We start from the raw sequence: 17,231 nt of genomic DNA, 5'->3' as shown, positions 1-17,231 counted from the left end.
ATCTGTAACCTTGCTTCAGATGACTATGAATCCTGGAAATATGTCTGTATTCTGTAAATAGCTAAAAAAAGCTTGACTTGTCTTCCACTAACTAGGTGACACAGATCAGTCAGTAATTGCCACGTAAACACTTCAGCAAAAGTGGCCACCCTAGGTTCCAATAACTAACATTCATACCATACTAGCCACTATAAAATTTACTGAGTTCTCTTATAAGACTGGTACTCTTATAAGAGGTAGTCTGGTATTGAATGTACATAGGGACAGGACAAGACGCACAGGAGAAACACCAAGAGAGTGAAAATTCTGACCTACTATTGGAATGGGTAGTGCCCATAAACACTGTGGACTTTTCATTTCTGCATATACTCAGAACTGAACAATTCTCTTAAGAACCTACGCTTTACCCTGCTTCAAGCAAAGTTTTGGACTTGAAAACCTCTACTTCCCTTCCATGCATGGTCTCAGATTCTATACTTTCAGTTTTATTAAGAACAGTACAGCTAGAAAATGCACTGAATCACAGCAGAGTCTGTAAAAAAATAAAAATAAAAATAGATCATTATCCAGTTTAAATTATACTACTAACAGCCAACATCTGTTCAAGACCATTTTTGAACTGGTTTTGTTAATGACAAGTGAACAAACTTCCAGAGAAGAAGAATGGAAGAGAAGGTATATCTAGAAGTCTCCACTGACATGGAAGGGAACAAAGATTGCAAAATCCTAGTTAAATGTTTTTATCATGACTTTTATTATGACCAAGAAAACAGTCTTGAGTAAATCTCTTAAAACAAAGATATTTCCTGAGGAAGGGTGATGTGATATTAGCATGAAAAAAATATTTTACAAGAAGAATTGCATGGGGAATATTTATCTCTGGAAGAAACAGAAAAGTTGATTAATTTGCTCAAAATCCTTCAATTTGGATTGTAATTAGTTCAGATCTCTCAAAAAAAGTTCATTAATTTCCACAATTTGTAATACATCTACAAACAGCAATTCTTTATTTTTTTAATTATTATTTTCTAAAGTTCACATTTCATAACAAATGAAAGGTTTTTTGAACCAAATTAAGATTCAGCAATCTCCATCTATATTTTATTCTTGGTCTTCACAGATATGCTTTGTTATTTTCTGTTTCTCCTAAAATTTCTGCATTTCAAAACCAGGAAAGAGTTCATGCAATTGGACACTTCAACTGTATGTTTAATTTTTGTAAACTGCTTATTCAGGTAACACAATCTTTTTACATGGAAGAAAATAAACAGCTGGTACAAAAACAGTCACTGTTAAGGGTTTTGGAATGCTAGGACACAGATTCTTCCATAACCTAAGATAAACCTAAGAAATTGAGGTTTTAAAAGTAAAATAGAATAGCCCTATTTCAAAGACATTTCTAATTAAGTGATTAAGTTTCAACAACTTAATTGAAATAGTTAAGCTTCTCTATTGTTTTAACATCCAACAGATCTGAATGCCATCAGATATTTTTACAAGCAGAAAATGTATTTTTACAAAAACTTAAAAAGAAGAGTCTGTATGATGAAGTGAGAAGCTTTCCAAGCATAAAAGCTACCAAGTTTTAACTCAAAATAACTTTGTCACTGATTTAAATATCTGAAAATAGAGTTTTTGACACAGTCTTAGTAACAAAGCATCAAAACAAAAAAATAGTTTACTATGCCAACATGTCAAACTAAAACACAGTCTATGAATATTCTGTATATACTCAAAAGAACATGCAGTAACTTGAACAGATAATATTAATTCAAAGTACTCAAGTAGAGATCTTCTCAAATTAAATAATCAGACAGGAGATTTGGATAATTTTTTGCCATTTATTTATTTATTTTTAAAGTAATGGTGCTGGAAAAGTAAAATTTCATCCGAAAGTATGAGCTTCAAAATTAAAGTCGTCTTGATTTGTATTTTAAAAAGATGCTTTTCTCTTCATCAAAAAATGGAGCAGTAAAGATTAAAATAAAGAACACTTTTAAGCATAACAGTTAAATATTATAAAAGGAATATTGCTTTCCCTTAAGTGGTTGTATGGGAAACTGTTGATCACAGCCTGAACCTCTGATTAACCATCTGAGGCAAGCAATGAGTCAACTGCAGGAGCACAGGTGAAGGTAATTCAGCTGTGCTCCCGGAAGGGGTGGAACTCTCCCAGATCCCTCTTAAGGGCTGACTGCTACTAAGGCAGGATTTCTTTCTCTGTAGATTGCTCCTTTGTGGCGTTTACTACAAACTTTCAATATTAAGTGGGTATTTTCCATTTATTTTTCCATTTATCATAGATTATCTTTCTCTCACAATAATCTTGCATATGAAGCATCAGTTTAACCTCTGTTTACCTTTTGATTGTATAACTGTATAGCTGTATGGTGGTATATAGAGACTTTACAACAAAGTGGTTGGGTTTAGGGAATGCTATTCCATTTTTACATAACAATAGCTGATGGATGACCATGGATACATGGAAGAAACCACTAATGCATACTAACACACGGAATAGAATCATAGAATCACAAGGTTGGAAAGGATCTACAAGATCATCTACTTCAAAAGACCTTAACACCTTAATAAAACAAATAATGCTTCTTTCTTCCCTTCTTCCAAATATTAACTGGAAATACAGATTCTATGACAGTTTAAATTGAGGTAATCTAAATGTAATTCTGGGGCTTCAAAAACAATGGAGTTACTGGAGCAGGTTTAGAGGAGGGCCACAAAGGTGATCAGATGGCTGGAGTATCTCCCCTGTGCAGACAGGCTTAGAGAAGTGAGGCTTTTCAGACTGGAGAAGGAAAGGCTTTTGAGATACTTAATCACAGTCTTCTAGTAACTGAAGGGGACCTACAGCTGGGTTGGGAGTTTTTAGAAGGGCATGTAGCAAAAGGTTTTAAACTGGAAGAGGGAAGGTTTAGACAAGATATTAGGAAGAAATTCTTTACTGTGAGGGTGGTGAGACACTGGAACTGGTTACCCATTGAGGCTGTGGATGGCCCCTTCCTAGAAGCATTCAAAGCCAGGCTGGATGGAACTTTTACTTAAAAGACTTTTACCTGGTCTAGAGGGAGCTGTCTTTGTCTATAGTGGGTGGAGCTGGAACTAGATGATCTTAAATGTCCTATCCAGCCCAATCCATTCTGATCCTACAGAGAATGAGAAGACAGAAATTCAGGTTTGAAAGAGTAAATATTTTGCAGACTGATATCTTTTAACTTCATTATTTACTGGGCAATTACACTGCTTTAGTCTACCAACTTGCCATGGGGCCAAGTTTTGCTTCACTGAAGTCAGCACTCTACAATATAAAAAATGAATGCATTTCTCAGTTTGAAAATTCAGGCTGTTTCTGTGGGTGCGTTGTTGTTTGTTCTTGTTGTTTTTGCAGAAGTGTTAGCAAAAACATTATTGTAAATAAGCAAATTCATATTTGAAAATGTGATTTTTAAAAAAAAGGCAAAAAAAAAAATTAAATTGAAGCTATTTCCTTTCTCTCCTTAAAAATTGACATACATTAAACATACCTTCATTTTTTAATCAAAATTGTAATTTATCATCTAGACTTGTAATCTAGAAACTCTCATCAGATCACAGTGTATTTTACAAGAAAAGGGAGTATGTCTGAGTAATTTAAACATAGCTGGTATCTGCTGAGGAGTCTTCAAAATAAAAGTAAATTATATTTTTGCAACATTCTTGTTAACTTAAAAGAAAAAAAAGAACTGTTAACAGACAAAATGAACTTCTCAAATCCATCTTAAACACACTGCAATGCAGACTGTTCTACGTTTTACCTTGGCCTGTTTCAAATGTGACTGATTGTTACAACTGTGTTCTGAATGTATAAAGAGTTTACATTTTTTTTATGCTTTCTATGGCAATTAAGAAAAAAACTTCATCTGTTCAAATTAGCATGTACCACTGGGGCAGCGTGTGTGTTGTTGAGGAGTTGAAGAGGAGGGGGTGAAATGGGTTCTCTTCAAGGAGACAGACAATTAAACAGAACAGTTTCCAAAATTAAATATAACTTGGCTCTATTTTTCAAATTTGCAAGCATATTAATTCATGTCTTTTCTCCTTTCAAAGAAAAAGATTCTTGAACTAGTAGTGCTTTCTTTCACACCAGCAAAGAAAGTCAGACCTCTTTATACACTTTACAAGTGGTATATATATGCATCTATCAATCCATCAAGGTCTCTGTAGGTAGCAAATTTATTAGAAAGAGAGGAAGACAGAGAGAGAAAAAAAGAGGAAACAAACAAACAAACAAAAAACCTGCACTATCTATACCATAATATCTAATAAACAAAGGATTATGTAAGAGAAAATTTACATATGTAGTACTAAAATATAAAGTCATGCAATTTAAAGTCAAATTCCTTCCTTCTAGTCACACCACAAAATAAATGAAATCAATTCTAGTAGAATGTTTTGGTGAAGTATTTAATGACGAAGTACTTAACTGGAAAGAACAACAGTTAGGCAACTGTATACAGAACTTTGGATACCTTTTACCTAAATTTGTCTTATTCAAAAATCTTGCAAAGGAACAAAATGAACTTAAAATCAGTGTGTACTACACATTTATTTGCAAGCTAGCAGAACTCGAGAAGCTACAGCCTTTACTGAAAGTTCTTCAAGCAACAAAAGCTTTACACAGTACTGGGTAACAGGTGCCAAATAAATCATTCTCTACCCAGTATTTTCCTAAATTGATATATACTTTTTGGTATCCCCTATTCTATGAATATTTTAGCTGTCCTTATAGTAATGAAAGAGGTTTTGTTCTTATTCTTCTTCATAAAGTTCTCTATGTTCAAAACCAGTTTACAGAGTTACTGTTACTCTACCTGGATTGTCACAAGTTCCCAAGAAAAGGTAGGATCCACCTGAGAATACTGAGGGAGATGGTGAAAGTGACTTCCAAGACACTTTTCATCATTTTTCAGGAGTCCTAGTCAACAGAGGACATCCTGGATGACTGGAGACTTGTTAATATGACTCCCAATTAGAAGAAATGTTGGGGGGGGTGGGGGGCCAGGTTGGGGAATTACAGGCCTGTCAGCCTGAGCTCACTATTGGGGTATCTTTGCTGGGTAAAAAAAAAAAAATGTCTGGACAGACAAGCTCAGAGTGTGGTGGTAAACATTGGTTACTAGCAGAGTTCCTCAGAGAGCAGTACTGTTTAATATGATTATCTTTACTGATTATCTGGACAAGGTGATTGAATGCAACTTCAGTAAGTTTGCAGATGACACCAAGTTGGGAGGAAGCGTTGATTGCCTGGGGGTAGGAAAGCTCTGCAGAGGGATCTGGACAGGCTGGATCTGTGGGCTAAGGCCAACTAATGAGGTTCAACAAGATCAAATGTCAGGTCCTGCACTTTGGTCGCAACCTCAGGAAATGCTACAGGCTTGGGGCACCATCCTGGAAGGAGGTGGAGTGGAAAAGAATCTGAGGGTATTAGCTAACTGAACATGAACCAGCAGTGTACTTAGGTGACTGAAGGCCAATGGCATCAGAAGTTGCATATTCATCAGGACCAGGGAAACAATCATTCCTCTGTCCTTGGCACTGTTGAGGCCTGCACCTGAAATACGGTATACAGTTTTGTGTCCCTCATTGCTATAAAGATATTGAGTCCTTGAAGGGCAATAAAGCTGGTGAAGGATCTGGAACATAAGTTTTATGAGGAGCAGCAGAGAGCGCTGGGACTGTTTAGTCTAGAGAAGGCTCAAGGGAGACCCTACTGCTCTCTACAACTACCTGAAAGGAGGTTGCGGCAAGAGGAGAGTTGGCCTCTTTTCTCAGATAGCTAGCACTAGGACAAATGGTAATAGCTTTAAGTCCTCCCAGAAGAGGTCCGGGTTGGATATTAAGAAAAATTTACACTCAGGAAAAGTGGTGAGGTACTGGAACAGGCTACCCAGGAGTAGTGGAGTCACTGTCCCTGGAGGTGTTTGAAAAACATGCAGATGTGGCACCAACTGACATGTGTCAGTGGGTATGATGGCAATGAGTTGATGGATGGACTACATGATCTTGGCCTTTTCCTTTGATGGGAGTATACCCTGCTGGGTGAAACACTGGCTACATGGCTGGGCCCAAAGAGATGTGGTTAGTCGAGTTGAATCCAGTTGGCAGCTGGCCCTTAGTGATATCCCCCAGGGCTTAGAACCGGGGCTGCTTCTATTTAAAAACTTTATTAATAATCCTAATGAGGGGATTGAGTGCACCCTCAGTAACTTTGCAGATGACACCAAGTTGGAAGGGAATGTTGATCTGCCAGAAGGGAGAAAGGCACTACAGAGGGACCTGGATAGACTGGATTGATGGACCAGGGTAGACTGTATGAGTTTCAATAGGGCCAAGTGTTGGGTTCTGTCTTTTGATCACAACAACCCCAGGAAACCCTACAGGCTTGGGGAGGAGTGGCTAAAAAGCTGCCTGATGGAAAGAGGCATTGGTGTACTGATGGACACCAGTCAGCTGAATATGAGCCAGCAGTGTGCCCAGGTGGCCAAGAAGGTCAATGGCATCCTGTGATTGATTCTATAATTATTTCTTAGCAGAACAGGGGAAAAACCCATCTTCTAACAAAACATTCCTAGAACTACTTATTTAGAAATCCCCCAATATTAATATTGTTTTGAAATGTAAATTGCTAGAAGACATCTGCCATTTTTTAATTTTGAGAATACTTTAATCATAATCATTTTATAAATATTTAATGACCATCAGAAACAAAAACAAGTTTTAAAAAGAAAACAAAACAAACTTTCAGTCACTCAGCCTTGAGTTCCTTAATCATTTTTCTGAACAGGATATGGACAAGCAGAGTTATTCCATGGCACTGTGATGTTTTCCAATACCTCTGCAGATTGTAAAAGGTGAATTATAGTCCATATCCTGCCAATGCTTTTCTAAGATAAGTGTTCTCATAAGATTTAATGAAAATGCCAATTGTTAGCTATTCGCAACCTCATGGATTTTCTTGGATGGATTCATGGATTTACAAAGCCTGTCACAGGAAACAGTGACAAAAAGTACAAATTCTACCAAAACAAACTGAAAAATATACTCCACCATTCTTTCTTACAGAACAGGTACTGACACTGTGGGACAAAATCTATTTTGAAAATGGAGTCAGCTCACATCAATTAATGCAGGGGAAAAAATATACTGAAATATATTTACTTTTTTTTTTTTTTTTCTTTACAGCTTCTCTAATGTTTTGTCATAGGGCAATGAAACAACTGTGATGAACTTACCTAATCACATACTGCAGCTGTGTTACCCTGATGTTACAATTCCTCTTAGTTGCTGACCTAAAGCCAGGGGAAACCTTGTCTGTTCATGCTTCCAAAGTCTTAAGCTTTGTTCAACATCAAGGATAGCGTGTCCCATGAAATTATGCAGACCATCAAAAAATTCAGAAGCCCAATTCTTCCCGCACAACAGGCACCTATATCCTATATACCACAGTCTGTAAGAATATACTACACTCAGTGAAAGCACAGGGCAATCTCAGCACAATTTCTATTACTGTAAGTATATTCTTCCCGGAATGTAACAGTAATACTACTATATATATATTATATATAAATATAACATAACTCTGCAGCCAGGCTTAGCAGGAAACTCCTGCCAGAGAGACAAACTTTAAGTTATGGAAAGCCCTAAATGTTATCAGGAAAACATGTTACCCAGCTTTAGCAAGGATTAGTGCTGAGACTTACCAAGAAAGCAGCACTTATTCTGGATATATATAGATGAAGCATTTCTAAACCAGCTCATCGTCTTACAGGTTAATTCTAACCTTATTGACCGTACACAAAAGAACACACGCAAAAGTAAGCCTCTATCACAGTTATTTTCTAGGAAAATCCATAGTTTAGAGCAAATACTCATCACCCCCATCAGCTCACATTTACTTAGTATCCTCACCAAGAGCTGCATATCTTAAGTGCTCACAGTACTCATTTGAAGTAAGCATGAAATCCATAGTAGAAATTTTAAGTCATGTTGTTCTTCTGAAATTCTGGCATCCTCCCTGCCAGTGACACTGCCCCGTGTCTAGATGTACTTAATGTTCTATTACTCCTGGGGAGTGTCACATGTGCACTGAACTAGCAGTCCATAAAAATGAGGACCAAAGTCCTACATCTACATTACTAATAGGTGTGCTTCCTATTTTGTTATGTTGTTTCACAATATCAGAGGCAGATATCAATGGTATGGATGTAGATGTTGAACCTTCATGCCAATATTCCATTACTTTTTATTATTTTTTTTTTAACTGTGAAACAGATGGCAGCAGAGGGGCAGTCTGACACAGAGTGCATATGAAGCAAAGGTGTGCCACTAAATTCCACCATGCAGTAAACATTGACATTCATCAACATTTATGGAGATCAAACAGTGGATTTTAGCACAGTGACATGGTAGATGGTGTATTTCAGCAGTGGTGATGGCAGATCACCTCTAGTGGTACAAAATCTTTACAAGCACAGCATGCAGGCTCTTGTTCATCACCAGCAAAAATGCATAGCTAATAGTGGTGACTGTATTAGAAAACAGTGTTTTGTAACTGAGAATTTGCTCTAACAAATAGTGCAGTCTTTGTATCTGTTGTAGTTTCTACAGAAATAAATAGGAGGCATTACTTTCTAAGCAGCTTACATATTAACTTCATCTATTTGCAAAACACAGGCATGTTACATTTTTATTTTTTTCAGATGAGCTTAAAAAGCACTCCCTAAATCTTTTCCTTGTATTTTTACCTGGTTGAAATAGATGGTGGCCAACTGTATATTCTTTTATTTCAGACTGACAGCATATATACATCCTTGGCCTGTGTTGTTTTAGTGAGTAAAATAACTATATTTAAAACCTTTAAGAACACAGTAATTCATAAGTAGCAGAACAATTCTTTATTACATACCAAAAACGGGGAGGGGGGAGGGGAGAAAACAATCATACTCAAACACTATTGTTTTCAACATTGGTAACACCACTGGTAATGGCTTCTACAGAAACTATGTAGTACATTAAGTCCCTTTTTAAGTTCTTGGCTGACATAAAAGAAACATTTCACTAACACATTCTGGGTCAGTCTCAAAATAAGTAGTTTTCCCAGTTGGAATAATTTGCTTTTTGAATGTTTTGTGCTTTAATATATGCTCAAGAACCTTTTATCCTTTGTTTAGAAACAAATTCTTTTAACGCTATCAGTCTTCAGTGCTCATTTCCAATTGCATTTAACAGACTACAAGCCATTTGGTCTCCAGTACAAGTTGTTTTCCTTCATAGTTGAAAGGGAAGATGAACAGAAGCAAGAATCACAATTAGAAAACATCCTTGCTACCAGCACAACTACTTTTAATTAATTTTTCCTAAAGAAAAACAAAAATAGTAACAATAAAACAAACAACCCACCACACTGTAGCAGAATCACATAAGATTAGTTTACAACTGTATATAAAAATTTTCCACCTTTTCCACAAGGTCTGTACTAAAGTAGTAATACTCCTGGGAGTTTAAAGGTAAGAAAATTGGACAAGACCCAACTTATGTTTCACTGTATCTGAAAACTTACCTAATTAATATTAAAGTATTAGAATGCCATATGGTGACAAAAAAATAGCTAAAAGATTAAAATTTGGTTATTTGATCAAATAAGTACTGAATAAACTATATTTTAGAAGTGTTATTGAAGGTGGTAGTTTTACCCTAAAATAATAATCCTGTCTCAGTGTTCTATAAACTAGCCGAGATTAGGTTTTTTTTATTCTAAACTAGCATAATGATTTGAGCAAGTGTGCTTTTGTTACATGAAATTTAGAACTTCATGAAAACATAATCAAAGTTTTATTTTATAAAGACTAAAGTTAGCAATTCAAACTCTAGTCACTTCCACATTCTTAGCTGAAATACATATAAACAATGAATTGTGATCACTTCAATGACAAGCAATTAAAAACAAACTGATTTTTCTTCAAAATGTTCAGCATATGGCTGTGAGCATAAATATCTGCTCACATGTATACAGGCATTAGAAATAAGCTTTTCTTTCTAAGAATCTGGAATGCTTTTATAACAATCAAGTCCATTCCTGTTTCAAAGGCTTGAAAAATTTGCTAGACAATATCTGCAATAACATAATCAACATGAAACATTAGCCTTATATATGCAAACAAGCTAAGACTGACACAATTCTCAAGCAGCTTATGAAAAACTTCGGAGGAGTTCTATAACAATGCCAACCTTATAATCTATTTGGGAATGGTCATCATGACTTGAAAAAGTCAATGTAAATCAATGAAGTTAATTCACTGAGTTTTACTTAAGAAGGTTGCTTAACAAGAAGTGTATGGATAACTTAATTCTACTGCTCCAAACCTATTTTACGTACCCTAAGACCAAATTTTCCTTTTTAAGACTTCACTGAAGCAATGACTAGAAGCCAGAAAATTCATTTCATTCATTCCAAAAATAAGCCTGTCAACTGAACAATTTAAAAGGCAAAAGGCAGCAATCTCATAAAAGCAAAATTTTCCCAAACTTGTTTGGAGGAAAGAACACAATTCTCACTGTATGCTAAGAAACTCTACATTTTATGTTACTCTACATTAAGAAAATTACAAATAACTTAAGTCCTTTATGTTATTGCACCACTTCTGGGCATTCAAGTCTGACAAGCAGGTACCATTGCTTCAACGACATACAGGGAATAAAAGAAAGAGATTATGGTTGCAACAAGCATAACCAGAAATGGTAAAGCCTAAAACTTAAACTATTTATTAGCACAAGTGATGGTTATTTGCATATTAAACATATATTTTATACAACAGAAAAATAACCTCAATTCTGATGCACTCTTATAATAAATAAGTAAAAAAGAGATTAAATGTAACAAGGGTTACATTGCCTGAAAACCAACTTGCAGCACATTCTAGACAGTCTATCACTTACAGTGTACCTAAAGGCAGATTTAATTTGCATGACTTAAACTTTACCATCTGCAACCTGAAACCCCCATACTAGTGAAAAAGCTCTAGGCAAAAGAAAAAATACAACTGAAAAATAACATCAAGACTGGTTTAACAAGTGTTTTTTTTCTTCCACTATTACAACCAAATTACTTTTATCTAAGTAGAAAGATCTTTCTTATACAAGCATTTAAAGGAATCAAAAGTTGCACAGATTTACAATAGCAGATTACAGAACAGAAGCATACCAGATTCATTGCAAAATGAAACAACCACCTTGTGAATCTACATGGACTCAAATAACATGAAAAAGAAGGTATTGAGAGCTCTAAAGATTCACAGAAAACTTGTTTCCATCATACCACAAACTTTTTCCATTTGGTGTTGCAAGCCTTCCTGGAAGTTGGCTTTCAGGAAGCCAGGAGGAGGCAAGCCAACTGCTCAGACATGCATCATACTGAGATGTCTTAGCAGTCCTATAAATACTTGAAGAATGCCAGTTATTGCCCTCAGATCCGCTATCCATTTGTTCATCTGGACCAGAAATATGCATTATAGTGTAATTGTATTTTGGTACTCAGAAATCCATGCAGCTATCATCCTGAACATCAGGCTGACACCACATAAGCTGCTAACTGTCTAGAGAACATACTTTCATCACTGACCTCTGGCTGTAGTTTTGTCACCTGGGAAGACATACAAAGGAGCTGGTCTACAGCATCCAAAGACAACCAAACAACAACTGAGTAGTGAGTAACTGAGTACAGAACTTAAACTGCATCCAGAGTTCTAGTGAGCATCTCAAAATCAATGTGAACATCACAGATATGAAAAGGTCACCAAGTACAATCAGTTTTCACTTGTTATAAAGTTTTTGATTGAAAAATATTCAAAAGTGAATTATTTTCATATCCACTCTCTCAATTTAGAGTGGACACACCTCCTCATTTGAACTAAAATAAAATATCATCTCAACTTCAAGGTAGAAGAAATCAGCATTTGGAGATACAATCTTCTAGACCAATAGCAGAAGGCTACTGCTGAGGCTATGCACAAAAGCATATATGCTTATCTCTTATATTTAATGGTTTTCTTTTCAAAATAGCAAAAATAAATTTGCACAATGTTTTCATGCATGTTTTTAAGAGGTTCCAAGAAAGGATATATTGTATTAACTGAGCATTCAGCCATCTCTTTTTTGAACACTACTGCGATTGTTTTTCCTATTCTTTTCAAGTCCTATCAGTGCAAAGGTCACTATCGCACTTGTTAGAAGACATCATCTGACCTACATACACTCTTTGAATGATCAGCAGACTACTTCCTGTATTAGTGGTAGAAAAATTGACATCCTAAAGAGCAACAAAAAAAACCACCAGCATAAAATACCGATACACTTGCACCAGCACTTACTCAGACACACACTAGGCATATGGAGGCAGAACAAAATCATGCAGTGAAGACACATATGCAGAAGAGCAAAATACAAAGAGCAGGAGAAAACAAAATAGCTACAAAGAAATGAGAAGTATAAGTTATGCAACTCCGCATCAATAAGTCTTCAAGTATCATGACAAAAAAAACAAAGAGTCCACTAAAATGCTGAAATAAAAAGGCAAGATAAACATCCATAGTGTGCAATTGATGGGCAAAATGAATTTCTCAGACAGAAAAAATAGTTGCTTACAGAATTAATTACAGCCTGTTGAGAAGAGCTAAAGCTGCATACAGAGCTCATGAAGGAGCAAAAGGTAAAGCTCAGATACTGAGATACCAACAGGAGACTGTCAGACCTATTATAAAAATGTTAAATCTACAGTACTAAAATGCTTTAAGACTAGGTTTATAGAGTAGTTTTTAGATGCCCAATGATTCAGACAGATATTCAGAAATACTTCAATACCTAGCACCCTTTATATAGGCGATATTAACTACATAGAAAGCACTGAAAATCTTACTAGATATTTCCCCATAATGTAAGATTTCTGATGGTATCAGAAAACTTGGTCACAAACACTTCCCCCTGTCAGAAGCAAACGGGAAGAGGCCATTTCCAAAGCTCTGGGCTACAGAACTACCTAAAAGACTCTCCTTTCCACTGCCATCAGTTTTCTAGTGTAGAGACTGGAAAAAACAACAGTTCCACCTAAGTATTTTTATAATCTCCTTTTGAGCATTCCCATAGCCACATGCCCACAGTACATGGCCACCACTAGTACAGGCGCACAGGCGGGCCCGGCCCTCAGGCAGCAGGGAGGAGCAACAGGTAAAAGTAGGCCTCAGGAGAGAAGCACCTACAGCAGCCCCCGCGGTTCCACTACTAGAGGCAGCAGCCGGGCTAAGCAACCCAGTGAGGAAGAAGGCGAGGGTGCCGGAATGAATGGTTGCCCCTCTCTGTTAGGCTCAACCAACGCGGGCAAGCTGCCCTCAGAGCACGAGACGGAACGTGGCTTCCACATCCCGCCTCAGCCGTTTCAGCGACCGCCCCCGTCAGACGCCGGCACGGCCGTAAAAGTCGCTGACGTCCCCAAACGCTCCCGCGGGGGCCGTGCGCGCAAATCCAGTCACTTCGCTCTCTACTCGTAAAATCCATCCCCCACCCATGTCCACGCGAGTCCCATGCGCTGCGGCCTCACCCGGATGCGGATTTCACGCTCGCCTTCGGCCCGCCTCTCCTACGCGCCCCCTTCTCCGCATGCACGCATACGTGCGCGTGCTCGGCGCCGACGGCCTCTGATTGGGTGTCGGTGCGGGCACACGCTGGAATCAGCGCAGTGACAGAGCTGGGCACGGGGGTGCGACGGGCGCGGTGGTCTGTGAGATCAGTTGAGTGTGTAGCAGTTCTTTGCATCTCCTTGTACGGGCTGTAGAAATATACTTGTGCTGGGAACTGTGCTCACAGGGTACTCCTGGCTTCCGGATATATCCTTTACTCTTTGGCCTTTGGTTCTTTAGTTGTACTTTGCTCACCGTGTGTAGTGACCTCCTCACCTCAAATTTTAGTATCAGTTTAGAATCAGTTACCAACCTTCTACATCCTCACGGAAAATGAATCAAGAGCTGACTGGGCAGTGAAGATCAAACCACTCCTCAGTCTGGCTAGAAGGGGATAAGCTTCCAGGTAGTCCTTTTTGTAGCTGCCATAAAGTGCTGAAAAGATATGGCATAAAGTTACAATAACCATGGTTGACATTCCATAATAAGATAAATCAATTCTGAGCCACCCTGTACAAAAGAAGTGTGGACATACTGTAGAGAGTGCATCAGAAGGCCACCAACATGCTTGGAGGTCTCAAGTACCTCTCCTGTGAGAAGAAGCTGAAATAGCTGCAACTATTCAGTCCGGAGAAGAAGAGTAAAAGGTATTTAGCAAAAGAAGTTCTCCTTCTGGTTCTACCTTTCTTTATATTCCTCATCACATGAATATAAACTCAGTGTTCCAGAGCTTTCTAAGTATGTACAGGCATTTGAAACAGGATGGTTTGTTAGCCTTCATAATCCATCTCTTGTTGGCTGGCTCAAAGTCTGAAAATTCATCTTGCATTCCAGCATAGACCATGATCCATTGGGTACACCAGAGTACTTAAACACTTCTGCTCATTAGCTCCCAGTATTTCTTCAGGCTCACCTCACTGTTTTGGGAAGAAATTGTGTTGTCAGCACAGTATTTTTCATTAATATTTTAATGATATAAAATGTATCAATTTAAGATGACATTTACCGAATTTTCTCAGTGCTGAGAGAATGACACTGCTATTGCTATTGCTATTTTCTAAGTAACTGAAGAATATCAACTAAAGTAAGATTGTAATTTTGTTAGATGCACAATAAGATTACAGTATCTTGTGGAGTTCCTAAAAACTTACAATGAAAATAGTGGCTAATATTCTGAGACTCTTAGTTTCCATAAAATTTGAATATATGCGTAGTAAACAATATTAGTCTAGAAAACAAATGAATAAACTATTAAACTTATCTTTCCTTGATTTAAAATGCTCACGAGTTTATTCAAACAATACACAAAAGAGTATTATATCCTTAATTTATGTATCATCATCACAAAAGAGGAAAGCATTTCCTGTACTCTAAACCAGCTCAAAAAGTAAATCAAATATTAAAGTGTTATACTTTTTTTTTTTTTTCACTTACAGTAATGTTTAGATTATACAAAAATCAATTTCAGTATCAATTCTGTGCAATTTAGGTTAGTGTAACGCAAACCCCTGTATTTTGTTGTTTGCTGGTTTATTGTTCTTTTTTTTTTTTTTTTTCCCTACCCCAAATTAAGTGGGAAAAATCCTTTATGTCTATAATTTTCCAAATGTCTGTATTTTATGGTTTTCATGGGGTCTGATGTGGTTTTGTTCTGATAATTCTCTTCCTTGCTGAGTTGCCACACTAGCCATGGAAATGTACTGCTATTGGTGAATTTATTTCAGCTTTTTTTCTTGGTATAGATAACTCTTCCATTTGTTGGATATCCTGATTTAGACAGACCTTCAGCAGTAATTGTTGACATTCTTCAAAATCTAGTGTACTTTGGGAAACTAACAGACAAAGAAACAAAAATGAAATGAAAAAGTTAATTTGCCTCAGTTTCAGACTCACTCACTAAACCTGAAGAGAATAACGTAGTAAATCTAAATTAATCAAGGAAAGAAAAAAACTGGATGAAAAAATACATTGCAAACCATATACTTATTAAAGATTTTTAAAGTAATGAGGAAATAGGAGCTATGTAGGAGGCTTATATTTTCAACTGATTGAATACAGCAGTTACTGAGAGAGTGCTTGTATTTGATATCTGTTTTCAACTTCAAATTACATTTTCCCCTAGAGTTTTATGAAATATGAATAAAAGACATTTTTAATGCCTAGATTAATGAAAAAATCAAATGTACAATTGCACTGAATTCATTTTGAATCATTTTGAGAGCAGAAATTTCTTCATTTGGGTGAGTGATATTGATACATCTCCTGGCGTGCCAAGTTTGTAGAGATTCCTGTCAGTTGTGGACTTTTTTTTATTAATCCAGCCATACATGTGAACTTTAGGTGGTTTTGAATAAATTGGGTAATATCAGTCTCTCTTACAGCAGTTTGTGTGGTATGAAGCCCTATTTCTGGTCTTCCAAATCAAACAATGTATGTATGTAGAGCTATTGGAAATAATACTTTTTTTTTTTTTTTTTTTTTTTTTTTTTTTAAGAGAACTAAGAGCAAGCATTATTTGAAAGTTGATATGGATATATGGATTAATTCACCATTATTGAATGCTATCATTAACCCAAAGTGCTGACTTCCTTACTGGAGTGAACTGGTGATACAACAATGACAACAAGTATTCACTTTACTTCTTTTGAAGGAGATGGAGACAGTGAGAGATAAGGCTCTTGGCTCTATGCTTCTTTATAGCATAGAATCATAGAATGGCTTGGGCTGGGTGGGACCTTTAAGGTCATCTAGTTCCAACTCCACCTGCTGTAGGCAGGGACAGCTACCTCTAACTTCTAACTTCATTATTTACTGGGCAATTACACTGCTTTAGTCTACCAACTTGCCATGGGGCCAAGTTTTGTTTCACTGAAGTCAGCAGGAAAAATCTTGACTATCTGAACAGCTGCAGTTCATACTCTACACTTACATTCCATAATATCAAAAACAAATGCATTTCACAGTTTGAAATTTTGGGCTGTTTCTGTGGGTGTTTTTTTGCAGATGTTAGCAAAAACATTATTGTTAATAAAGAAATTCATATTTGAAAACATGATATTTTTTGAAAAAAGCAAAAAACAACAAAAAACAAACAAAAACAAACAAAAAAAACACCAAAGCTATTTCCTTTCTCTTTAGAAATAGACATACATTAAACATATCTTCATTTAAAAAATAAAAATAAAAAATTGTCATAAACTTCTCAAATCCATCTTAAACATACTGCAATACATTAAGCACACTGACAGAGTATCCTTAAAATTGTAAAACAATTTGAAACATTTTACTGCAAGCTCACTTTCTAACAGTTTTACCTTGACCTGTTTCAAATGTGACTGATTTTCAAAACTGCCTCCTCCACATTCGCACAGAATCACAGAATTATAGGGGTTGGACAGGTAGGCGTCCAAGCGGGTCCTGAATACATCCAGAGAAGGAGACTTCACAACCCCCCCTGGGCAGCCTGTTCCAGTGCTTCGTCACCCTCACTGTAAATAAGTTCTTGCACAC

The 17,231-nt window shown here is 36.7% G+C and overlaps 1 protein-coding gene across 2 annotated transcripts in view; it reads right to left on the bottom strand.

The window, feature by feature from the left end:
* CCDC91 (coiled-coil domain containing 91) overlaps positions 1-13,715 on the bottom strand; it is a 141,638-nt gene extending 127,923 nt beyond the window's left edge. The window contains exons 1-2 of one of the 2 annotated variants that reach the window (XM_072360395.1): positions 13,643-13,711; positions 3,072-3,161 (exon numbers count right to left, since the gene is read on the bottom strand). The gene's annotated coding sequence lies outside the window, so the exon portion shown is untranslated. Of the gene's footprint in view, positions 1-3,071; positions 3,162-13,642 lie in introns of both variants that reach the window. The other variant, XM_072360390.1, reaches the window with a different exon arrangement.
* Positions 13,716-17,231: the final 3,516 nt, after the last annotated feature.

Source organism: Excalfactoria chinensis, chromosome 1 (assembly GCF_039878825.1).
Source record: "Excalfactoria chinensis isolate bCotChi1 chromosome 1, bCotChi1.hap2, whole genome shotgun sequence".
In the NCBI taxonomy this organism is placed as follows: domain Eukaryota; kingdom Metazoa; phylum Chordata; class Aves; order Galliformes; family Phasianidae; genus Excalfactoria; species Excalfactoria chinensis.
This window is presented reverse-complemented; position numbering and strand designations above follow the sequence as displayed.